Source organism: Trachypithecus francoisi, unplaced genomic scaffold, assembly GCF_009764315.1.
Source record: "Trachypithecus francoisi isolate TF-2019V2 unplaced genomic scaffold, Tfra_2.0 Lachesis_group1, whole genome shotgun sequence".
Lineage (NCBI taxonomy): Eukaryota > Metazoa > Chordata > Mammalia > Primates > Cercopithecidae > Trachypithecus > Trachypithecus francoisi.
Window position 1 is genome coordinate 149,599,298 of NW_022681454.1, and position 26,038 is coordinate 149,625,335.

At 36.3% G+C, this 26,038-nt stretch overlaps 1 protein-coding gene and 1 pseudogene across 6 annotated transcripts in view; one reads left to right on the forward strand and one right to left on the reverse strand.

Moving 5' to 3' along the window:
* Nucleotides 1–26,038, forward strand: part of ARFIP1 (ADP ribosylation factor interacting protein 1) — a 119,213-nt gene that overhangs the window by 1,666 nt on the left and 91,509 nt on the right. The gene's annotated exons all lie outside the window — the stretch shown is intronic.
* Nucleotides 14,440–15,215, reverse strand: LOC117086030 (annotated as a pseudogene).

The window sequence follows — 26,038 nt, forward strand, 5'->3', positions numbered from 1 at the left end:
AGGGGTGAGCCTCCGCGCCCGGCCTAACTGGCCATTTCATTGCTGTTCTCTCAGAGCGGCTACAGATGACTATGTTTTACTACTGTTTTAATTCTACTTTTCTTTCGTTTGTCCTGTGGTGTTTTTTGTTTTGTTTTCCTTGCTTAGCATGACCCACGTCTTCTCCCAACTACCAAGTCTAACACACTTTTATCTGAGAAAACAGAAAAGATTTCTAATTTATTTTCTGGATTAAATCCCTGCCTAAGTTACTTTAGTTTTTATTCAAATTGATAAATTGGTTTACCCTGGGTTATGATTTGCCTTAATCCTGGATGATGACTTGGGGTTCATGGCCTAAGGGTCAACAACTTTCAGGGGTCTTCCTCATTCCCACCCCTGAAATTATATGCAGTTTTGTTTGAGTGAATTTTCCCCCCCCTGGGGAAAGTGTCCATTCTTTTTATCAAATTCTCAAAGGAGATATACAGCCTCTTGATAGATTAAAACCACCACTTAGGCAGTGTCTTGTTGAAGTTAGTGAAAATAGGTGTGTGTGTGTGTGTGTGTGTGTGTGTGTGTGTGTGTGTTTTCCACTTAGGCAGTGTCTTGTTGAAGTTAGTGAAAACGTGTGTGTATGTGTTTTCCACTTAGGCAGTGTCTTGTTGAAGTTAGTGAAAACAGGTGTGTGTGTGCGCGTGCGTGTGTGTGTGTTTTGTGTGTTTTCTCAAACTGTAAATTGTTTGCTTTGGGACCAAGGAAAGGAGAATGCGGGGATTCTTCTAGTTTCATATTGAAATCTCTACTTTAAAACGTTAGTGTTTCTAAATTCCTTCCTAGGCTTACAGAAGGAAATGAGGCTGCCCACTTCATTTCCTGATTTGTGGTTTTGAGGTTTCTTTTTAGGGATAGCTGTTTGTGGTCAGTGCTCTGGAGATCCAGTGGATTTACAAACTGATGTGCTTATCTTTAATATGTATTAAATATCACCAAGCTACTAGGCACAATTCAGAGTAAAAGATTTAAATTCTAGTTGCATTTTGCTTTCATTTTCTTAACTGTTTTTGCTTGAGGCATGTACCTTAAGATTTGATTTGGCTTTGCTAGGAAGAACAAACAAGATGTTTCAGTGGTGTGGTCCTTTGGAATGTTGTTGCTTATCTTGACATCCCCTTTCCCTCCGTTGTGTATGAGATATTTTAATGATTGTTTCTCTCTTGTGAGTAAGTTAGTATCCTTCCAAACTTGATGTAAGTTTTAGAGTACATGTTTGAACTTACCGATTTGGTTGTGAATTATTTGTTGATTGAGGGTTGCAGTTCTAAAAGTCTGATACTTTTTTTTTTAGAATGTTAACTTGAAGAGATCTATACAGCTCATCGTAGTCTATCTTGAGTAACCAGTTTCTTCTGCTCACAAAATGAAATAAGCTTTCCTCTGTCTAGCAACCTCACTTGGGGGAGCAGTCAACATAAGGTTTTAGACAATAGTTCATGCTAGGCTGGGCACAGTGCCTCACGCTTGTAATCCCAACACTTTGGGAGGCTGTGGCGGGTGGATCACTTGATGTCAGGAGTTCGAGACCAGCCTGGCCAACATGGTAAAACCCCATCTGTACTAAAAATACAAAAATTAGCCGGGTGTGATGGTGCATGCCGATAGTCCCAGCTACTTGGGAGGCTGAGGCAGGAGAATCACTTGAACCCAGGAGGCGGAGGCTGCAGTGAGCCAAGATCCCACCACTTCACGCCAGCCTAGGCAACAGAGTGAGACTCCATCTCAAAAACAACAACAGACTAGCTTATGCTAAATTAGTTTCCTTTTAAGGTAATGACAGATTCGGAAGATAGTTTATATCTAACACTGTAACAATTACATTTATTTGCTTATGTGCATTAAGCTAAGTGCTTTACATTATTATCTCATCTGGTAACTTTATAAAGTGGCTAAAGTCCTCTTTCTATAGGTGAAGAAAATAAAGCTGAATGATTAACTGAAGCTAAACTAGTCTGCTCAGAATTGCACTGGTGGAGCCAGGATTTGAACCTAGGTTGTCTGACTCCAGACTGCTACTGTAGACAACTTCTACCATGTGTCCATTATGTCCTTTTTGAAATGAGTTGGAGATATATCACCAGATCTTCTATCAGGTGTTAAGAAAAGGTCATTTCCTTTCTTAATCTTCAGTGGATGAACATCTGGTTGAATATCATACTGAGAAGTTTGACAAAAATAAGTGAATTTGGAGGAGGCAGTTGGTAGGGGTTTCCTATGGGGATGGATATAAGTCTCTGGTGTGTGTGTGTGTGTGTGTCAGAACACACACACCTACTTGAAATAAAGAATTGTAAGTATAAATTCTTGAAATGAAGATTCAAATAATAAACAGATGGTGTGTGTGTGTATATGAGGAGTGGAAAATGTGAAAACGAAGATTATAAGTAATAAACTGGGCATTGTAAGAGTCTGGAAGTACAAATAAATTTTAGAATAATAAATTTATGGTGGAGGAAAGAATCAATTCAGAATGGAAGAAGGAGTAAATTAAACAGGAAACTTTAATATGGCTATGGATGAAAAACTAAAATATTTGTACAGAATGGAAAGTGAGTTGTTCCACTTAACATGGAAGTTGATGACTTAGGACCATGACAAACTAAAAGTCAGATATGTGGCACTACTTCTGGATGTATGAAAAAGACTATTGGTCTGAAAATAATTTTGTTTTCCTTGATCTCGACTAGCTTTTGGCAGTCATGGAAGCCACCGAATGGCTCTTGCACATTAACAGATATTCTTTATGAGACAAAAGTATTTATTTTCTTTTTCTCTTTCCTTTATTCCTGTTCTCCTCTTTCTCCCATCTCTCATTCCATTATCCTCCATTCCTTCTGAGCCTGTGTCTTAGGATGAGCATAGGCAGGTGTTGCTTAAACCTTTAGTTGTTCCTGAAAAAGGAGTATAAAGTCTCTTTATGAAATACACTTTTTTCCCTTAATGAACATACTTAAGTGAATGCTGTTCTTCAGAGTAGGCAATCTCCTTTGAAATCTTCTTCTAGTATTACTGTCAGTTCAGATTGAGACATACAAAAATGAAAAGTTCTTGCCGGGCATCATCACTTCATGACCTCAGGCACTAGAATCTGAATAACTTTGGGTATTTGGAAAAAAATCACATCCTCTCTTGAAAGACAAAGATTTGGGGATCTGAAGGTAGTTGCAAAACAGGTGATTGCACAAATCTTTTGTGAAAATATGGCAGTATCTGCCATGTTCTCACCTAAGATAAGAATTTATATTTTATTTTTGTGTATCTGTGATAGCATTGGACTAGCAGCTCCTTGATTTTCAACCTTGAGCCTCATTGGTCCCTGGGGAACAGTGGCATACTGCCTTTGGAACAGGATCATAAAAGCAACAGAGTTAGTGGTAAGCCCTAAATCATCCAGAGGAGGGAGTCAGTTCACCAACTCCAGTTTCTGCTAGCCTGAGATAGTCATCATGGCACACATAAAAAATGATTATAATTGTACGGCAGACTAGAGCCAGGCTCTCCCTGGTTCCCTGGAAGCTGTGGCGTGAGGGAATGGGTCACAATTTCAGCACATCTGTAATCCATTCTTGGCACACTGGTTGGAAATCTTTGCCCTAGAGAAAAAGAATATGTTACTTTGTTTAATACCTTCTGTTTGTTTAGCATGTAATAATTTACAAAGCACTTTCACATATATCCTCATTTTATTTTTACTCCGGCCATTCCAAATAGGTAAAGCAGATAACATCACCATGTTAGAAATAAAGAAACTGAGATTTAGGTAAAGTGCTTTGTCCAGGGTCACACACCTACAAAGGGATGGATCAAGAATTTACACCCCCAGTGGAAAGAGACCCTGGATATAAGCCCGTGATCTGTAATCTCTAAAATGGCCAGGACCTTATCTGTTTTATTTCAGTGCTAAATATTGCCCAGGCTGGTCTTGAACTCCTGTGCTCAAGCGATCTTTCCGCCTTGGCCTCCCAAAGTGCTGGGATAACAGGCGTGAGCCAATGCATCTAGTCTAGGTATTATAAATTCTTGGAATAAAGATTCAAGTAATAAGCAGAAAATGGAAAGGATGTTTTTTCTATTCCTCTAATCTCTCGACCCACCGCACCTCTCTCCCAGTTAATTTGAAAAGTAGGTATTGGGGAATCAGATGAAATATATGAGGAAGCTATAAACCTGCACTGTCTAATGCCAGGGGCACTAGCCACATGTGGCTTTTTAAGTTAGTTAAAATTAAATACAAATAAAAGATTCAGTTCCTCAATTGTACCAGCCACATTTCAGTGTCAGTATCGTATGTGGCTAGTGGCTACTTTATTGGACAGTGCAAATTCAGAACATTTCCAACAACATTGGCCAGCCCTGATAAAATTTTAAAATGCGACATGGTATGATATGATACATAATTCCCATGTTGTTGAGCCATGAGTTTAAAAATCTGTTACCCATGGTGCCTAGCAGTTTTTGTTTTAGCTGATGAAATGTTATTGCCATGTTCTCTCTCAGCTTTTTGTTTTAACTAAATCCAGATGGTCAAAGTCTAAGTCTAATGTTTTTCTTGGATGTTTGGGGATTATAGTTAGCTGCTTTTCTAGAATAAAGATGTCAGCTTCATTAAGGGCATGAGTGTTTTCTGTCTCCTTTGAGCTGTAGATCTGTATGTCTTGTCGTCTTGTTGACATCCTCTCTTGAATATCTTAAAGGTATCTCAAATCCAGTATGTCTAAAATAAAACTGATTTCTCCTTCCCTCCCTACCAAAACTGTACAACGTTGGTTCTTTCTTTGTTCCTTTTTTCAGTGAGTGACACAATTATCTTTTCATTGTAAAATCCAGAAAACTAGAAGTGATCCTTAAGTCCCTCTCCCTGATAGATCCAATGATCAACAGGTTTTTAAAATCTTACTTTCTACATGACTCTTGAATTTTTCTATTTCTTCCTGTTTCCACTACTGCCATTTCATCTTGCCTGAAACTTTTACAGTAGCCTCCATTCTTATCTATCCACTTCTGCTTTGGCACCTCTCTAATTCATTACCCATCCTGAAGGCACAGTGATTTATTTTGAAACACACATTTGATTGTCACTCTCCTTCCTCCCCCAGTGCTTTTATGGCTTTCCATTGCTTCTAGTATCAAAATAAAACTGCTTAACAACGTTTAGCTCTCCAAACTCATCTTGTACCATGTTATGCGTAAGTCTCCAGTTCAACCATGCTGGCCTTCTTTAGTCCTTTGTATGTACCTTGCTCCCTGCCTTTTTTGCAAGGCTGTTGTACGTGCTTTTCTCTCTGGACCATTCTTTCTTTACTTTCATTTCATTTCACTTGGTAGTGCCTAGTCATCCCTCATACCTCAGCCGAAGTTTTGCATCCTTAGAGAATATGCTGACCTCCCACATTAAGGTAATAGCATCATACATTTCCCACACTTTGCAGTTTACATTTATTCAAGTGACTATAAGATTGTCTTTCTGTTCAGTGGCCTATAAACTTCATGAAGGTAAGGTCCATTTCTTATTTTCTTTTTTGGCTCATTGTTGAATCCGTAGGACCTAGCTCAGTGCCTGACACGTAAATTTGACTCATTAAATTTCCAAGTTAATGGTATTAAGGATTTCAGTTCATCGAGTTTTGTAATACAAGAATTTGAATGTGAATTTTTATCAAAATAGTGTTAAAATAGTAATACAGTTTGAGCATTCCTAATCCAAAATCTTGAAATCCAAAATGCTGCAAAATTCGAAACTTGTTTGAGCCCAACATGATGCTACAAGTACATAATTCCACACCCAACTTTATGTGATGAATCGAAGTCAGAATGCAGGTGTACAACAGTTTCCCCAAGAGAAAAAAGACCTGCCTGCCCCCTTCAGCTGCCATATATCTTTTCCTCATACACCCAGATACACCTACGCAAGCATGCCCACAAAGGGCAATACAATGCCATGTGTATGTGTAAGAAATGATTGGTTATTAGTAGCATATAAATTCAGAGACAGGAATGATGGTGATGTCAAACAACCACAGACTGTCCACATGAATGGCTGAGATAGTGACACCTTTGCTTTTGGATGGTACAGTGTATACAAACTTTGTTTCATGCAAAAAGTTATTAAAAGTATTATATCAGTTTACCTTCAGGCTGTGTGTATAAGGTGTATATGAAACATAAATGAATTTTGTGTTTACACTCGGGTCCCTTCCTGGAGATACCTCATTGTGCATATGCAAATATTCCAAATGCCAAAAAAATCTGAAATCCAAAACACTTCTAGTCTCAAACATTTTGGAAAAGGGATAATCAACCTGTAATTAAATTTCATTTAGACTATTTCTTTCAAGTGTATGGAAATAAATTATTAGGCCGGGCACAGTGGCTCACGCCTGTAATCCCAGCACTTTGGGTGGCTGAGGTGAGTGAATCACTTGAGGTTGGGAGTTCAAGACCAGCCTGCCAACATGGTGAAACCCTGTCTCTACTAAAAAATACACATATACAGATTAGCTGGGTGTGGTGGTCTGCACCTGTAATCCCAGCTACTTGGGAGTTTGAGGTGGAAGATCATTTGAACCTGGGAGGCAGAGGTTGCACTGAGCCGAGATCATGCCTCTGCACTCCAGCCTGGGTGACACAGCAAGACTCCGTCTCCAAAAAAAAAAAAAAAAAAGTGTTATTAGTAGTTATATAAAATATAGCACAGTATTCTTAGATTATTTTGTAATAGACCCTTTTATTTTTGGATGGTTTTAGTTTTACAGAATTACTGTGAAGATAGAATAGAGCTTCCCATACCCACTTTCACCTATTATAAGGTATTAGGCTGTGTGCGGTGGCTCATGCTGGTAACCCTAGCACTTTGGGAGGTCAAGGTGGGTGGATTACTTGAGCTCAGGAGTTGAAGACCAGCCTGGGCAACATGGTGAAATCCCATCTCTACCAAAAATACAAAAAATTAGCCAGGAGTGGTGGTGCTCATCTGTGGTCTCAACTACTTGGGAGGCTGAGGTGGGAGGATCACTTGAGCCCAGGAGGCGGAGGTTGCAGTGAGCAGAGATCATGACATGGTACTCCATCCTGGATGACAGAGTGAGACTCTATCTCAAAAACAAAAACATACTACATTAGCATAGTACATTTGTCACAATGAACCAATATTGACACAATTATTAAAGTCCATGTTTTATTCAGATTGCCTCACTTTTCCCCAATGTATTTTTTTTCCTCTGTTCAAGGATCCCATCCAGGATAGCATATTACCTTTAGTGGTCACGTATCCTCTCGTTTTGACAGTTTCTCAGATTTCCTTGTTTTTCATGACAAGTTGATAGTTTTGAAGATTACTGCCTGGTCAGGTATTTTGTAGACTGTCCCTCAGTTGAGACTTGTCTGCTGTTTTTCTCATAATTTGACTGGGTGATATGTTTCTAGGAGGAAGATCTCTGAAGTAAAGTGCCATTCCCATCACATCATATCAAGAAATCCAGCCTTTTTTTTTTTTTTTTTTTTGAGGTAGAGTCTCACTCTGTTGCCCAGGCTGGAGTGCAGTAACACAATCTCGGCTCACTGCAACCTCTGCCTCCTGGGTTCAAGCGATTCTCCTATCTCAGCCTCCCGAGTTGCTGAGACTACAGGTACATGCCACCATGCCTGGCTAATTTTTGTATTTTTAGTAGAGAGAGGTTTCACCGTGTTGGCCAGGCTGGTCTTGAACCTCCCAACCTCAGGTGATCCATGCACTTCAGCCTCCCAAAGTGTTGGGATTACAGGTGTGAGCTACTGTACCCAGCCAAGAATACAAACTATTAATATGATAATGCCATTGATATTAACCTTGACTACTTGGCTTGAGATAATGTTCGTCAGTTTTGTCCACTGTAAAGTTACTCTTTTTCCCCCTTCCTTTTATATATTGTACTTTTTAGAAGAAAGTCTGAAGCACACAACTGGGGAGTGGGGAATTATGCTCTACCTCTTTAAGGGTGGAGTGTCTACATAAATTTTTGAAACATTTTCTGTAAGGGTTTTTTGTCTGTTCTCCCCTTTCAGTCATTTATTTATATCAATCTGACTCATGGATATTTATTTTATACTTAAGGGTAAATCCAGTAGTACTTCATTTACTTTGTTGCTCAAATTGTTTCAGCTTTGGCCATTGGGAGCTCTTTTAGTTGGTTCCTGTATTCCTTTGACATACTCCTATCATTGTGAGACTTCTGTTCTTGTTTTGTTTTGTTTTGTTTTGTTTGTTTTTGAGCACTTTTAACTTTCTGGTATTACAAAATGCTGTAGGCTTACCTACCACAGGCCTAGAATCAGCCTTCTCTCCAAGGAGCACTAATTCCTTCTATTGGAGAGTAGTGTTGGAAACCAACATCTGGGCACTCCGTGTGCTCATTGTTACTGGAATGTCATTGCTTCTAGGCCCTCCCAGTGGACAGAGTGAGGAAATATATGTGTGTACACTAGCTTATGTATATACACATATCTATAAATATTTCTATATGTAACTATATATGTTAAGCTATATTTTTAGATTATTTACTTTGAGCCTTTTTCATTAAAAAAAATTACCTGTGAATATTGAAGGGATTTATTTTATATGGTTTTGTGAATTTAGTAACAAAAAGTAACTCTCCAGTTATCCATTGCTAAGGGAGAAAAGCAGTTCAGATAATACCAAATAACAGGTAACCTGTTTGATCTTTGAATGAAATCAATTACAACAACAAAGAGATGACCACCTCTCTTGGTTCTTGGTTGGCTTCACTGCTAATGTTCTGGAACTCAGCCGTCTATGAAGAATGAGGCCACAGCATGCTGAATAATTTGGAGTTAATTTACAGCTAGTTTTCTTTTCAGTGAGTAGTTTAGTTTTGAGAGTCTTATCATTTTACTTCTCATTAGTTTCTCTGTAACACAGTCTGAGTGGGGAAATTAAAAAGACTTCTGCAAACAGTCAATTTTGTTACCTAAGAGTTGGCTATGGTGGCAGAGATAGGCATAGTTGAAAATCTGTTAGGTTAACTTTTAAATTGTTTATTATACATATAATTCAAAATTAACTATATTTTGTTAGGGCTTTCTACTTTTGAATTATCTAGACTGATGTGTTTATCTTTTTTTTTTTTTTGGAGACAGAGTCTCAATCTTTTGCCCAGGCTGGAGTGTAGTGTCACAGTCTCGGCTCACTGCAACCTCTGCCTCCCGGGTTAAGTGATGCTCCTACCTCAGCCTCCTGAGTCACTGGGACCACAGGTGTGTGCTACCTTGCCTGGCTAATTTTTGTATTTTTTTTTTTTTTATAGAGACAGGATTTTGCCAGGTTGCCCAGGCTGATCTTGAACTCCTGGGCTCAAGTGATCCGCCGGCCTTGGCCTCCCAAAATGCTGAGATTACAGGCTTGAGCCATCATGCCTGGCTTGATGTGTTTATCTTATTAAGTAGCCTGAACTTAATTTATCAATATGTAAAAGAACTTGTAGGTATTTAGCAAAATAGCTTTTACAGATACCAGATAGTTGTTAATATAAAGACAGAAAAATAATGTAAATTATTCTGTATTATCTTCTTTGGTTATTCTATTTATAAAAATAAATGTAATATACTTTCAGCATATTGTGTGGTCAGCCATTTTCAGTTCTTTTGCATTGGACCGTAAGGAAAATGATTGGTTTTTCTTCTTGTTAGGAGAACTGTCATCAGAGAAAACAAAATCATTTTAAATTGTTTTGACTGAAAAGCTTCTTTATTTTGGATATTTTCAACTCTGAACATATAGTTTTAAAATGGAGTCATGTATTGTAACTCAATTTTTTATTGTAAACAAGTCAGTTCAACTTGAAGATTAATATTCAGTTATGAAATCAAAACAACTCTTTTCCAGGTTTCAAGCAGTATCATCTTGGTATAAACTCTGTTTTCTGAATATAAACCTGTTTTCATTGTAATTTCTAAAAATCCAGTAGGTTTCTGGATATTGTAAAGATGTGAATACAGATATAATTGTGCAAATTTCATAGTACTTTATTTTGAGGTGAGAATTTTGTTATGGTTTATAAAAGATATTTTCCTCTAGGACCTCAGGGCTGTTTTGGGACCTACAACTAAGTATGACCTCCAGCTGCTTCCATTCTTGCTATTCGAAAGGTTAATAGTCTTTAGGTTAAATATAATGTGATATTATTCAACAGAAAGAATATGTTTTTCCTTTTTAACCTTGAACAAGTTCTGTATCTGATGTTTAGAAAGTATTTTTAAAAGTTGTGGCAATATAAAAATGTGTGGAAATTGTGGCTAAAGAATTAAAAATAACTTGCAAAATAAACATATTCTCATGGTAAAGAAAAAACTGATCTTACCATTCTCTTCCTATTTATCCGTGAATGAGAAAAGATGGGCATATTCCAATAGATTTCATCAAAAGTGAAAGAAACAGAGCCACTTAAAAAATTCTTTAGAATAATAACTGATCTCTGGAATATCAAGTCTAAAGAAACTAAGCAAAATCACTTCAAAGCAAGCCCAAGTTTTGCTAGTTTTTGCTCTCAATGTTTTCTATTTACCTCTTTTATTGTCCTTGACTCACCAGTCAGAAGTTCTTGATGCTGTATATCATCATTCATAGTACTTTTCAAACTTTTTTTTTAACTAAAGTACCTTTAGAAAGAGTAATAACTCTTCAGACATTTCTTTGAAGAATCATATTTTATCATAAAAATTCAGTAAATGTCTTTGAAGACTTACGTGTGTTGTTTTATTCAAGTGAATTTTGCTTTGGATTCCATCATATGTATTTTAGTGAAAAAGAATGTAAATTCGTATTCCAGTGTAATGTGCCATGTTTATCTTGTCTGCTGTGGTTATATCTGCCCTCCTGTGTCTTGGGCATACCACTTCAGACCACCTGTTATATGAGTACCTGAATTTGAAAAGCTCACATTATGCTTTGTGTTCAACAACACTCCTGCCATAAATCCTTTATCATTAGACTTCTGAATCTTTAAACTCAGTGTTGTCATGGAGACTCTGAAGGGGTTTTAGGGATCCTGGCAAATCTAATACCTCCTGCCCTCTCTTTCCTGGGTGCTAAGAAGACCTTAAATGCATTTAAGAGTGGTAGAGTGTAAAACTCTCCCTCACTAAAATTTGGAAAAGGATCTTATAAGATTTCCCTCTGTATAGATTTGGTCTATTCAGTATGTATATATAAAAATATGATTTTTATAGTAAAATCAAAGCAACTACAAAGAGTTGGATGGATTTTAAACTTGAGGTGACAAATTCTAATTAATAATTCACTTTGTAGGTCTTTGGTTCTTACACTCTTTTGTTAGCAAATACCTCTGGCTCATTTATAGTAGAACCCCCAGAGATGACTTATGACATTTTGGCCTCCAATATGACTGGCCTGTGAGGGCTGAACATCAGTGGTGGTTTTGTAGTAGTAATTTATCACTCTGCTTTAAAGACAGCTTTCAAAGATAAGTGAATTCATACAAAAATTAGAAAATGTATAAGCTAAACAGCACAAACTGTAGGTCATTAACTTCTTAAGTCTTGTTACTCCCATGTATTTTGTTATCAAAGTTACAAACAAGAAGACCTTTAAGAAATAAATATGAAGTGGATCAGAGCACTTAAAGAATGAGCTGAGATAGCACCATTGTACTCCAGCCTGGGCAACAACAGCAAAACTCCATCTCAAAAAGAAAAAAAAAAAAAAAAAATATATATATATATAATATACACACACACACACACATATCATATTTAGTACCTATCTCTGTAATTCACAGAAATTTGATTTATGTTTCTCTGTCTGCCTTATTTGGTCTTTTCCAGAGCTGAATGATAATGATGTACAGTGGTCTTCCCATAGTCTTGGGGGAGATGTTCCAAAACCCACATACCTGAAACTGTAGATAGTCCCAAACTCTATATATACTAAGTTTTCCCCTATACATACATACCTATGATAAAGTTTAATTTGTAAATTAGGCACAATAAGAGATTAATAACAGTAGTAATAAAATAGAGCAATTATAACATATTTTCTTAGTCTGTTTGAGTTGCTATAAAGGAATACCTGAGGCTGAGTAATTTATAAAGAAGAGAAGTTTATTTTCAGACCATGGTTGACAGTTGATAACAAACTGTGGAAAACTAAAACATGGATAAAGGGAGGACCTGCTATATTTTCCTCATTGGTGCTGTTTTATACAGGGGGTCAAATGATAACTCCTATTTCACAAGAAAGTAAAAGAGCAAAAATGAACTGCCTTAACCTTCCATTTTTCCATGTTACTCTTCACTGTCTCTATAGGTTCCTTCTTCCTTTATTCTGGCCTCACTGGAAGAGATTTTCTCCTTTTATTTAAAGGATAATTCCTCTACCTTTGTTCAGAATTTCTTACTGTTTTTAAAAAAACTTTTAATCTAATTTTAGACTTGCATAAGAGCTGCAAATATAGTACAGAGTTCCTTTACATTCCTCACCCCATTTCCCCTAATGCTAACATCTTACATAACTATAATATAATTACTACAAATAGGAAATTCACAATGGCATAGTATTATTAATTAAACTATAGCTCTTATTAGAGTGAAACCAAATTTTCAACTACTGTCCGTTTTCAGTCCCAGGGTCCTATATAGGAACCCACGTTGAATTTAGTGATTTCTCCGTAGTCTCTTTTAAAGTTTCTGACATTTTGCTTTTCTTTATGACTGTGACACTTTTGAAGAGTACTGATCAGTTATTTTTAGAATATCTTGCAGTTTGGGTTTGTCTGATGTTTTCTTATGACTGGAATGAGCCTATGCATTTTTGGCAAGAATACCACAAAAGTGATGTTGTGTCTTTCCTAGTGCATTATATTGAGGAGTTTATGATATATGTCTTACTACTTACGATTACTTGATCACTGGGTTGAGTGTGCTGTTTTTACACTATGAAGTTACTATCCCTTTTTAGTTGGTAAGTATCTTGTTGGAGCTACACGGAGACTGTGTAAATCCTGTTTCTCCTCAAACTATTGCTCTCTAACTTTAGCATCTATCAAGTGGATCTTGTCTGCAGTGTTTGTGATATTTGCCTGATGTTGATTGTTTCCCACTTTGCTTCCTGTGTTAATTTACTTATTGTAGTTTATTGGGAGGAAGAGTTGTCCCTTTTCCTCCATTTACTTATCAGATTGTTTATATCAGTATGGACTCATTAATATTTTACTCCTTGTTTTTAATCTAGTACTATCATTTATTTTGTTGCTATATTTGTTCCAGCATTGGCCGTTATGGGCTCCTTCAGGTTGGCTCCTGTGTTCTTTCAACAGACCCCCATCTGTTTTTGAAGTTTTCTTTGTTTTCCGACACCATGTCAGCATGTGGAAATTACTATGGTTCTTAGAGTCAGAATTATTACAAAATATATCGTGTATCCAGAGAAGTGTCACACCATCCTTAGCCTTGCTACACTGTTCCCATTCCTTTTTCCTTTCTCACCTGCCCGGGGTAGGTATCCTGTCTCTTCAGTTTCTGGTTTATCCTTCTGGTGTTTTGGGTTTCTTTTGCTTTTTCAGTAGAAACGTGTATTTTCTTATATCCCCCTTCATTCTTGCAATGAACATAACATACTATAGGTATTTTTTTGCTTTTTTCAGACTTTGCTTTTTTAGCTAACACTGTGTCCTGGAAATCATTTCATATTATAGAGATTTTCCTCATTCTTTATTTCTCCCCACAGTTGCATAACTTGGATGTACCACAGTTTATTCAGTCACTTTCCTATGTGCCATATTCCTACCGTAGGAAGGTAATTGAATATGGCACATCCAAGTTTCCAATATTTTACAATTACAAAGAATGCCGCAGTGTGTATTTGTCTTTGTATATTTGGAGGTATATTCCCAGGGTGGATTCCTTGAAGTGGAATTGTTGGGACCAAAGGTAAGTGTGTATGCAATTTTGTTACGCATTACCAACACTCCCTTCAGAATGGTTGTACCAATTTGTATTCCCGTCAGCAGTGTATGTAAGTGCCTGTTTTCTTTACATCCTCACTAATGGAATGTTTTGTCATGTTTTAAAATTTCTGTGAGTCTAATAGATGAGAAATTGTATCTCAGTGTTGTTTTAATTGGCATTTCTCTAATTTTGAGTGAATTTGAGCAATTGTTATATATCTGAGGGCCCTTTTAATTTTGGTGAATTGACTGTGTCTTTTATCTTGTATCTGATTTTTTGTCCTTTTTCCTTTGTTTTTTGTTTGTTTCCCATTTTAATGTTTACAATTTAATAATCTCTTGATGATTGCAGACAGGTATGGCTGTTTGATAGTATTCAGAAACATTACAGTGATGGTAGTTTTTTCAATTGGTGTGTAGTGCTCAACAATTATATACGAAATTGCTGTCAAACCAGTAAGACTGCATTTATGCATCCATCATTTTCAGGATTGTTGATAGCCTGGGCATATTTCCCCAAATAACTTTACCTCCTTGCGTCACAAGGCCCAATTTGCTTACATTTACCTCAATGACAGTCTTTGTAATAACACCCAAAGTTGTATACAGTGGGAATGAGGGATTCTTCTTTATGCCAGGTATTGGTAGACAGAAGGTGGCTTTCAGTTCAGGATGTGTTACATGGGCTTTCTTGAAACGCAAGCCCATTGGCCTGATGAATCTTTCATATTTAGGTGGTTTTCTTGTAAAGCCATCTCTAGCAAAGCAGACTTCAGTAACCATCTTCTTCCATGCCTTCTTCTTTCTCTTTCCTGTTTGAGTAACTTAATACTTCTGTTTCTCTCTGGGCACATACTTTGGGCAGAGGGACTTCCCATTTTCCCTCATTCTCTTTTTGTTTCTTTTTAATCATATTGGAAAGTACTTTAGCTCCAAATTGTCTCTCTGTCTAGCCGATAGGCAGGTACTGCTCCCTGTGGAGTCTTTTCATCATTCTTTTGTTTGATGTTTCTCTTTTCATGCATCTTGATAGTCTTTTTTATTTGTATTTTCTCAGCATAGTGCTGTTTATAATTAAGCTTAGCCTTCAGACCAATCATTTTCTTTGCCTTCTTTGAACATTCCATGAGCCTCTCGACTTTCCTTCTTTCTCTTTGTCTCATGGTAATCCAAACGTTATCTGCAGTGTTTACAGTGTAATTCAGTATATTCATTCTGTGGCATGGTGAAGGCTGCAGAGTGACCAGAAGCGGCCCCTGGGGTGCAAAAAATGCTCTCCTTTCCCTTTGTTTTTAAGAGTTCTTTATATATTAGCCTTTTATGGTGTATATTGCGAATATTTCATCTTAGTTTGCTTTGCATGTACTGTGTGTGTTGTCCAACTAAAAAATTTTATGTAGTCAATATTTTCTTTTATTGTTTCTGGATTCTCCTTTCCCTATACACAACTTTAAGCAGAATTCATCCATTTGTTTTTTAGTACTTTCTCTGGTTTCATATTTTATATCTAGATTCCTAATCCATTTGGAGTTTATTCTGGAGTATGATATGAGATAGGGATGAAGTTTTATATTTTCCAAATGGATACCTAGTTTTCCTGGCACCATTTATTGAAAAGGCCATCTGTACTTTAGTGATTTGAGATGCCATCTTTGTTATTTACTAAATTTCTGGGTATATTTGGGTCTAATTCTAGACTTTTTAAATTCTGCTGTTCTATTTATATCTAGTCCCACACTGCTTTAATTATAGATGATTTTTGGTGTTGTAGTGTTTGATAAAGGTGGTCTACTTGTGGTTTTCTTTTTTCAATGTTTTCCTACCTATTCTTGCATGTTTGATTTTCCATATCAACTTGAATATCAACTTTCCAAACTTTACAGAATAGCTTGTTAGTATTTTCATTGTATTGTCTCGAATTTATAAAGTAAGGGAGAAATGTCATCTTTATAATGTTGTCATCCTGTCTAAGAATGGGGTTGTCTTTCTGTTTGCTCAGGTGTTCTTCAGTGTCTTTCAGTGGTGCTGAAATTTTCCTTGTGTGGTTTTTACACGTTGTTTAGTTTGTTCCTAAGTATTTAATCTTTTTGTTGCTACTATAAATGGGAATTTTCTCTGCCATTATTTTCCCTGATTATTGTTTTTGTATAGGAGAACTATTTTTTGTATGTTAATTTATTATCTTGCTACTTCATTGAATCTTATTTTTGAGTTAATTTTATTATTGATTCTTCAAGGGTTTTTAGGCTACCATTATATCATCTGCAAATAAAGATAGTTTTACTTTCTCCGTACCTATTATTCCTCTGATTGATTTTTCTTAACTAGTTGATTTGGCTAATACCTCTAGTATGATGTTGAATAGTAGTAGAAATGGCTGGGCGTGGTGGCTCACGCCTGTAATCCTAGCGCTTTGGGAGGCTGAGGCGGGTGGATCACCTGAAGTCAGGAGTTTAAGACCAGCCTGGCCAACATGGTGAAACCCTGTCTCTACAAAAAATTAGCTGGGTGTGGTGGTGGCAGGCACCTGTAATTCCAGCTACTCTGGGTGGTTGGGGGCGGGTGCTGAGGCAGGAGAATCGCTTGAACCCAGGAGGTGGAGGTTGCAGTGAGCCAAGATCGCGCTACTGCACTCCAGCCTGGGCGACAGAGCGAGACACCGTCTCAGAAAACAATAATAGTAGTAGAAATGGTGGGCATCTTTGCCTTTTTCCTGATCTTAGTGGAAATGCCTTTGTTATTTCTTTATTAAATAATTTAATGGTTGTAGGACTAAAATGTATATATTTTATCATTTTGAGAAATTACATCTTAATTCTTGTTTCCTTGAGTGTTGGGTTTCGAATGGGTGTTGAATTTTGTCACATACACTCTATCTCAGTGATATGGAGAAAATTGTATGTTTGCTACCTGCCTTAGATTTATGAATACGGTATGTACTAATAGATTTCCTAATTGAACCAATCCTTTACCTCTAGGATAAGTCCCATTTGGTCATGTTGTATTATTTTCTTAATTGTTACATTCTGTTAGCAAACAGTAAAATCGTTCCCTCCAGTGTATTTCTAGAGTAAAAATTTGTTTCTTTGCATTATTGTAGCTAAAATGGTGTCTTGGTACTTATTTGTGTGTGTATTTATCTCTGTGATTGGATTCAGAGTGCTTTTAGAACCGGAACTAGAGTTTACTTTTTATTACCCTTAGTGCCTAGCAGAATTCTTCATATGTAGTTGGTATTATCTAAATTTTACTGAATAAAAACAGAAGCAGAAATAGCACATTAAACTTTTCTTGAATGAAATTTGAGTATCATGTTTCACTTAGTTAGCGAACAGTCACATCAGTCCTAAAGAGCACTACCACCACATGAAGGTGGGGAGATCTGAGTTCCGGTCTGGAACTTTGTTTTACTTAGGTCACAAAAACTAACATTTTGGCATCAGACATCACAGTTTTTTCATCTGTCAAATCAAGTTGATGGTCTGATCTTTAAAAATCTGTTTCATATCTGAATGATCTTATGAAATTAATTTTTACTTTTTGCAGTGTGCATTTTTACATTTTGCCAGATAATCTTTCTGAATTTTTATTTGTCTTTAGAATGGCTTGCCTGTTGTAATGAATAGATATATATATGATTGTAGCAAATTACATATGAAAAGTATGTAATTCAAATATATGTATGTAATTCAAATATACATATGAAAAGCAAATTCTGAATACAAATAAATTAGTTATTATTTTCCCTGTTTTTTTAGTTGGACAAATTTAAGCTTCAGAGAGATGGTGACTGATTTAGAGGAATTAGTAAGACTGGAGCACAACATGGGGTTTTCTGACTCCAGTTGCAGTGTTTCTGTGCCAATCTGCCATCTGTTTATGTGACACAGTACTAGGCACAGTGTTTCTTCAACTAAGCCAAGCTACTGTGATTCAGTGTGATAAGTTCTAATGTAGGATTTAGAGCTGGATTATTTATGTTTAGTCCAAAAATCAAAGACAAATTCTTTGCACAATAAGTATTCCTTGCGGGGGATTCAGGATTCCTTATGATTTAAAATAGCTTGAGTGTTTAACATTTGGCAAAGCAGTGTTGTAGTTACAGGTAATCGTGAGAAGCTAGAGAATTGTGTATACTGTACATATCTTAGTTCATGGATTTGATTTTTTAGGATCAGATCTCTCAATCTATCCTGCTGAGAGATGATCCGGGGAAGACTGTGCATGTGTGTTCTAGGAAAGATTAACAGCCTAGCCAATGATGGGATCCATAAAAATAAATGAAAGTATTCTGTTTGTGGTTTACCTTTGTGAGTTTTGTCTTTGTAATTGTCACTCTGGTAGATGCTAAACTATAAATTTCCTGCTCAATAGGAAGTTAGTCTGGATGACAGTGATCTGAAGGAAACTACTGCCAAGCAATTCATTGTTCAAATTTGTCTGGAAATTAACATTAAAATCCATGTTATGCATTCCTTGTGTTTTTAGCCATATCCACCTGTGCAGCTTTCATAGGGAACATTCATATTAAATTTAAAAAAAGAACAGGTACGTGAGTGTAAGCTGAATTTATCCTCCAATTTAAAAGCATTGAGTTTACAGTTAGCAAAAATACAGTTTAGGAATATTTTATGACTTTAAAATTCCTGACTCATTAGTATTCTACTAATTTAAACCTGTGTCTTTAAAACTTAGGGGTCAGATTTGTTTACAAGAAGAACAGTAGCCTAATAGGCAACATTCATTGAGGGCCTATTTAGTGTCAGGCATTGTACTAGGTTTTACATATATCATCTCATTTAATGCTATAATAACCCTGTTGATGTTTTCTCCCATTTTATAGATTAGGCAACTAAGACTTGGAAAGGTCAACATAGCTCTTAAGGAGCAGAGCTATGATTTGAGCCTAAATGAAAGAAAAGATGAGTAAATTTAGGAAACTGTATAGAAAAAAACTATTTAAAATAGAAGCAAGAAATTGGGGAAACAAGCAAATTAGGTATATTTTTATAACAGTGACTAAAGCAAAGAAATTGCATTAGGTATTTATAAGTTTATCCTGAGATTGTAGTCTTCATTCTTCTTTTCTGTCTGCCCTTCAATATAGTAACACTAAAACATATACCTATTTCTAATATTTGAGGAAAATATATAGATATTTGCACTCTTCTTTTGTGTAACTCAGACATCTGTAAAGTGAATTGAGTACAGATCCTGCATCCAAGGTCGTATTGTTTAATAGAGGACATTTAAATGAAATAAAGTACAGAATAATAATTCCTTTAGAGTGGTACAAGTCAAGCATTGTGGCAGTTCAGAGGAGTAGCAGCCACGAATATCAGTGAAGGTGCCATTTATTCTGAAGTGTTATAGCGTGGGTAGAATTTGAACTACTTGAGCAAAAGCACAAAGAACATTGAGAAATATGTATGGAGAAGAGTAAGTTTGATTTCATAGGGTATCTGAAGAAGCATGATTGGCAGAAAGAAAACAGGTCAGACCATAGGAAGGATTCCGAGTGTCAAGCTGAGGAGTCAGCTTTTATATTGTAGACACATCGGGGTGGGAGACACACCATGTTAAAGATATACGTAACTTATTTTGTAATGTAATGTAAACTAGTGTTTACTGCTGTAAAGCATAAGGGGCTAGAGCGATGAAGAGTGCTAATTGACATAGATTGGTCAATGATAGCCCTTCTGAGGAGTTGATGTTTGAGCAGAAACCTAAATGAGGTGAGGAAGAGAATCATGTGAAAATCCAGGAGTAAGACCTTTCCAGACAAAGAGCAAGAGCAAAAATACTAGTAAGATTGGTGTGTTTGAGGAACAGTGGAGAGGGCTCTGTGGGTAGAACTGCCTGTCAGGAAAGGTGAAAAGGAATGTGGTTCAAGAAGTAGCTAGCAACTAGGTTGGTTTTCCCTAGAGTAAATGAATTTCTGTATACTCATCTATGTTCAGTAATTATCCGGATTTCACCGTATTTGCCTTATTCATTCATTTATAATAATAGGCTTGAGAATCACCTTCCTACTGAGGCCGTGAAATTGCCAAGATAGATAGAAGAAAGAAAGAAACACCGAGGCTGCAGATAGTAACCTTTGTAATCATATTTCAAATCTGTCTTGATTGTGGTCTGTTTTAGAAAAGTACGCTTAGGGTACCCATGGTGACAAAGTTACAAAGAGTAATTGTGCTGGTAAATACTAGTGTTATTGGAACTACTTCAACATTTGTTCTATTAGTCTTGAGGTGAAATCAGTGTACTATAATTTTACATTTGATTTTCACAACAGCTGTGTTATATACAGATGAGGTTAAAAATCTCATTTTATAAACGAGGAAACAAAGTTACAGAAGTAAAGTGAGACGCAAAGGATAAAAAGAGAGCTGGACCTTAAGTCTATGTCTCTTAATATGTTGGTTAGTTCTGCAATTTCATGAAGTAGGCTTATTCACCTAATAGTTTTGAACCATGTTGAATTACCACTTTGTAATAAATACATTAACCACTTTTCAAAGGCTATATTTTTACTAATACAGAAGGAAATTCCAAAAACTATTTGAATTATGAATTTAATAGAATTACTTTCTTTTTCATAGGCAAAAATCTGAATAATTTCATCTGACACAGAAGACATTTGTGCTTTTTGGTATTGGAACAAAATATGGTCTCTCTCGAGATGCATAATTAGTCCACTAAGCACTGTAGCCTTCATTGTCTGAAGCCATAACTAAAGCAGTTAGAATTGAATTAGCTTTGTGTCCATCTTTTCTTCTTTCACTTTCTTTACTTTCTTCATTGCTTTGCCTAGAATTGACTGAACTTAAGAATTTGATCCTTTAAATAGGAAGAAAATATAACTACTTGATAACAGAACAAAATAGTTACTTGACATATGTAGTTAATAACCTGAACATTGGAAATATTTCACAGTACTTATTATTGCATTTTCAAATAACTTTAAGAAATAGTAGATTTAAGAAACAGCTAGAAAAATTTTAATTATTATACTACTTTGTTTTTGTTTGCTCAGTGGTAAACTGGATTAGAGAGCAATGTAAATGTGTTTTAGAAAATATAATGTCTTATGTAGTTCCACAAATTTAACTAAGGCTAAGGCAAGTTATTTTAGATCCTTTCTAGAAAGTTTCTATGTTGTTTCTAAGCATTTTAGAAATTATGTTTTACTGTGAATAATATAATGAATTGAATAGCAGGAAACTTATTTCTAGTGTGCCTTTCTTTTGCGTTATTAAGATAGTGTTTTAGTCTTTGGATGACTCTTATTTTCCTTATGGTATTAGCCTATAAATGTTAAATTGTCAAATGTAAAGCTATTTATGTTAGTGTCAAAGTGTATTTTCAGGATTTGAAAAACGTAAGTAGCATGAGAAAAAAAGTACATTAACTTTTAAATTTTAGCCCTAAGTCTTGGGCAGCTACAGAAAGGGCTATAGACTAGGGGTTGAATTGTCAGGGAGGAGACTTACTGTGTATCCTCAGGGTAAAGATGAAGTTAGTGGAGATTTGTCCACTGTCCAAATTGGCCAGTATAAAGAAAGGAGGGGGAAAGTATGGTATGAGAAGCAGCTAGAGAAGTAGGTAGAGGTCAGACTGTAAGCAGTTTTATGAGCCACCTTACCGTGATTGCAGTACTGAGAAAGTTTGCTGGAGTGCTATTTGTTCCACCAAAGGAATGCAGGGGGGAAGCTATTCTCCCCCAGTGCAATTGAAATAGGTTACATTTATGACATTGAGGTGAATGAACAATAAAAGACCCATAGGGCCTGCCAATCTAAGAGGCAATTTACAGAATTTCTCACCCTTGACATGACTGACATATTTGGGTAATTTTTTATTTTGGGGAATTGTCTTAAACAGCATTGTACAGTGTTTTCCAGCGTCTCTGGCCTCTGCCTTCAAAATGCCAGCAGGGCACCATTCCCAGCTATAACAACCAGACATTGCTAAATTTTGGGTGGTGGGGAGGTGGTATCAAAATCCACCCTCCACCTCCCCAATTTGAAAACCACTGAGTTGTCAGGATCAATGATAACGTGTGCATATTTTCGGGCAGTTGATGCCATTTTCAAAAACACACTTGTTATCCTGGCACTCCTGATTCCAGGTGTCCTAGTTTAATTCTGCAACTGCCAACTGCTAGGAGTAGAGGTTCCTGGATGCACCTGTCTCTAAGGCTGTGATATTAACAGAAGACAGCCCTAATGATATAAATGGAGGTTAATGCATCAATCTGCAGTTGTTGGAAGTGAAGGGTCAGAGTAAATTAAGATGGGTGCTACTCTTAACTGCTCATGATAATACGGAGATAAAAGAAACAACAGTACAAGTTGTCAATATCAAGAAAGAAAGCAGTGTGTAAGATTCCTGTAAAGGTCTGAATGTGTGTGTATGTATATATAGGTTGGGAGGGCCCATTCGTGTATTTCAGTCACTCTAGGAGAGGCAGAGTGATATACAGATTAAAAACTCAAACCAGATTGCCAGGTTTGAATCCCCAGATCATCACTTGCTTGCTGTGTGTCATTAAGCAAATTTCCTAATCTTTCTGTTTTCTTACGTGTGAAGAGTATTGATGTGAAATAGGAATAATTATGGTACCTAGGTTAGAGATTTGTTGTGAGATTAAATGAGATAATGCACATAAAGTGAGTAGAATTAAATCAGTTAATATGTGAAATTAATGTGAAAAACAATAGTTCCTGATATATGGTGAGTACCCATTAAATGCTAGCTCTTACTGTTGTAGAGCTTCATTTGCAAGTGGATACATTATTTAAATTAGTTAATTTCCTTAACCTTTTTAGGCTGCAGTCTCCTCATCTGTAAAATTGGGAAAATCATGTTTACCTCACTAGGATAGTTGTGAAGGCTAAATGAAATGATTTATGTAATGTGCTTAGCACAGTGCCTGGCATATAGGAAACTCTCAATAAAGGCCAGATTTTTAGTGATTAACGTTAGGATTAGAGTAGGGAACTGTGAAGGTATCAAACAAATTTTATTGCATTCTGACATTCTAAAAACTTGCTGGGCCATTTCAGAGTTATCACCTCATACTCAAAAGCATTCATAAAGATATTGGAAGACCATTTTCCATTTATCTACTTCCTGATTGTAAATCTGATGTCAAGGTCTTATGTTGTAAGCACATGAAACCAGTTCCAGCTCATTTACTCAGAAAAGGGATTTACCAAGAGGCTATGAGGTAGTGTATAGAATTGTCCGGAGCATTGGAAAACCAGAATCCAGGCCCACATACCTAGGAATATTGATCTAAATAATGGTGGTCCAGTGTCGACACCATTGCTTAACACTGGATTTGGCACTGCCAGTACCTCTAGCTCTGGTGACTGAATGCTGCCACTATGGTCACTTCTGACCTAAAAATTTGATCTTGCTGGTTATTGTTGCCCCCTAATGAGTTCTTTGATATCTTTTTTCTTAAGCCTAGTTTCTGATTCTAAGTCTGGGGCAAGTGGACTTTGATTTGGCAGAGCCTAGGTCCTGATGGCAGTGCCCTAGAGCTTGGGAAAGAATAGTATTAATGTAACTGAATATAGCACTCATATGTCAAGCACTCTTCTAAATACTGTATGTTTTTATTTTATGCCACAACAATGCTATGAGATAGGTATTATTACCATCTTACAGAATAAGAAAGAGTGCTTTAGGAACTTGCCTGCGGTTCACAGCTAGTGGAGGACCCATGAATTGAACACAAACAATCTGACTTCAGATATTTGCTTGAATGTCTGGTATTTTGAACTTTTATGTAATCCAAGGCAGGCTCTGCCCTTTCCCGAGCCTCACAATGTGGAGGCTTTCCCCAACTTTGGTTGTGGCCTGGGGCTGGGCAGCCAAAAATAAGGAAATATACATCATACTTGGCTAAAGTCTGACTTGGCAAACCAGTTATGCCTTTATTGCTATTTTAAACGATCTAAAATGAGAAACAGAGGGATTTTTTTTCTTCATTATTGCATTTTATGTTCTGCCACTCTTCAGATATTTGCCTTTCTTTGGATATTCTCCTTGAGGCAGTACTTCTAATTTTCAGACTCTGGATCAAACAGGGAAAACAGGTTTGTAAATGACACTTAGAACTATGCAGTCATTTTTCTAGTGAGAGAGTATTGGTGTACTTTATTTTTTGTGGGCAGGACACTTTTTGGAAAATGACAAACTTCTTTTGCTGCTGGGTTACTGATTAGTTCCTCTTTGTAGGTGGGCACTAGGGTCAGGGTCACACACACCTCCCCCCACCAGACTGCTATGGTATGGTTGCTCTCTGGGTGGATTGGGGGCCTGCAGGAAAAATAGGTCCTCTGCCATTAGAGATGATAAAATGTAATTTTTATCCTTTTTCAAAATCAACAGTTTATTGAGGTAAAATTTACTTATAAGTGTATTCATTTAAAATGTGCAGTCTCATGAGTGTTGACACATATGTAAACTTGGCAAACCACAGTCACAATCAAGATACAGAATGTTTCCATCACCATAGAGTTAGTTTCTTGTGTCCCTTTTCAGTCAGTTCTCCCCTACATTACTCGTCTCACAGGCAACCACTGATCTCTCATAACAAATTAGTTTTGTATGTTCTAAAATTCTATATACCTGGAATCATAGTAGTATGTATTCTTTTTGTGCCTGGCTTTTTTTTTTTTTCTTTTTTTTAGCTCAACGTAAGTTTTTTTTTCTTTTTCTTTTTTTTTTTTTTTTTGCGGGCAGGGTCTCACTCTGACACCCATGCTGGAATGCAGTGGCAGAATCATAGCTCACTGTAACCTTGAACTCTCAGGCTCAAGCAATCCTCCCATCTCAACCTGCTGAGTAGCTAGGACTAACAGGCATGTACCGGCACACCAGGCTAATACAAAAATTTTTTTTTAGAGAGCATCTCACTGTGTTGCCCAGTTTGATGTCAAACTCATGTTTTGAAATTAATCAAGAGTTGTTGCATGCGTCAGTAGTTCATTCCTTTTGTATTGCTGAGGAATATTAATCATTGTATGGATGTACCACAATTTGTTTATTCATTAACCTAGTGATGGACTTTTTTTTTTTTTTTCTAGTTTTTGGTTCTTATAAGTAAAACTGCTAGGAGTACATATCTACAAGTCAGGACATTTATTTTAATTTCTCTTTGGTGAGTGTTTTTGTATAGAATGACTAAGTCATATAGTCAAGTATATATTTACCTTTACAAGAAATTGCTAAACAGTTGTCCAAAGTGAAGTACTTTTTTACATTTCCTACATTCATGTATGCAAGTTCCAGTTGCCCTTCACTAACATTTGGTATTATAGTCATCTTTACTTGAGCCGTTATAGTGGTTATGTAGTGGTATCTTATTGTGGTTTTAATTTTCATTTCCTTGATGACTAATGATGTTGAGCATCTTTTAATGTACTTACTTGCCATTCCTCTACTTTCATTTGTGAAGTGTTCTGTTAAGTTTTGGCCATTTTTCATTTGTGTTTTCTTACTATTGAATTGCAAGAGTCATTTATATATCTTTACTATCAGTCATTTGTCACATATAGATATCGTAACTGATTTTCTCCTAGTCTGTGGTTCACCTTTTCGGTTTTTTTGATGGTGTCTTTTCAAAAGAGGTTTTTAGTTTTAATGAGGTCCAGATGATCAGCTTTTTTCTTTTCTTGTTTTTGCTTTTTGTGTCCAAGAAATTTTGCTTACCCACAGTCATGACTCAGTACTATTCCTCCCCAAGATAACCACTATTCTGCCTATATCATCAACATTACTGGTTTTCTTTTTGAATTGGATCATATAGTATGTACTCTTTGGTTCTGGTTTTATTTGCTGAACATTATGTCTGTGAAGTTTTTTTCTTTTTTTTTTTTGTATTGGTAGTTTGTTATGTTTTATTGCTGTGTGATAGTTCATTGTATGACTCTACCACAGTGTATTTGATAGACATTTGGATTATTTCCAGGTTTTGGCTGTTATAAGTAAAAAAACTATGAATATTCTTGTACTTGCCTTTTAATGAACAT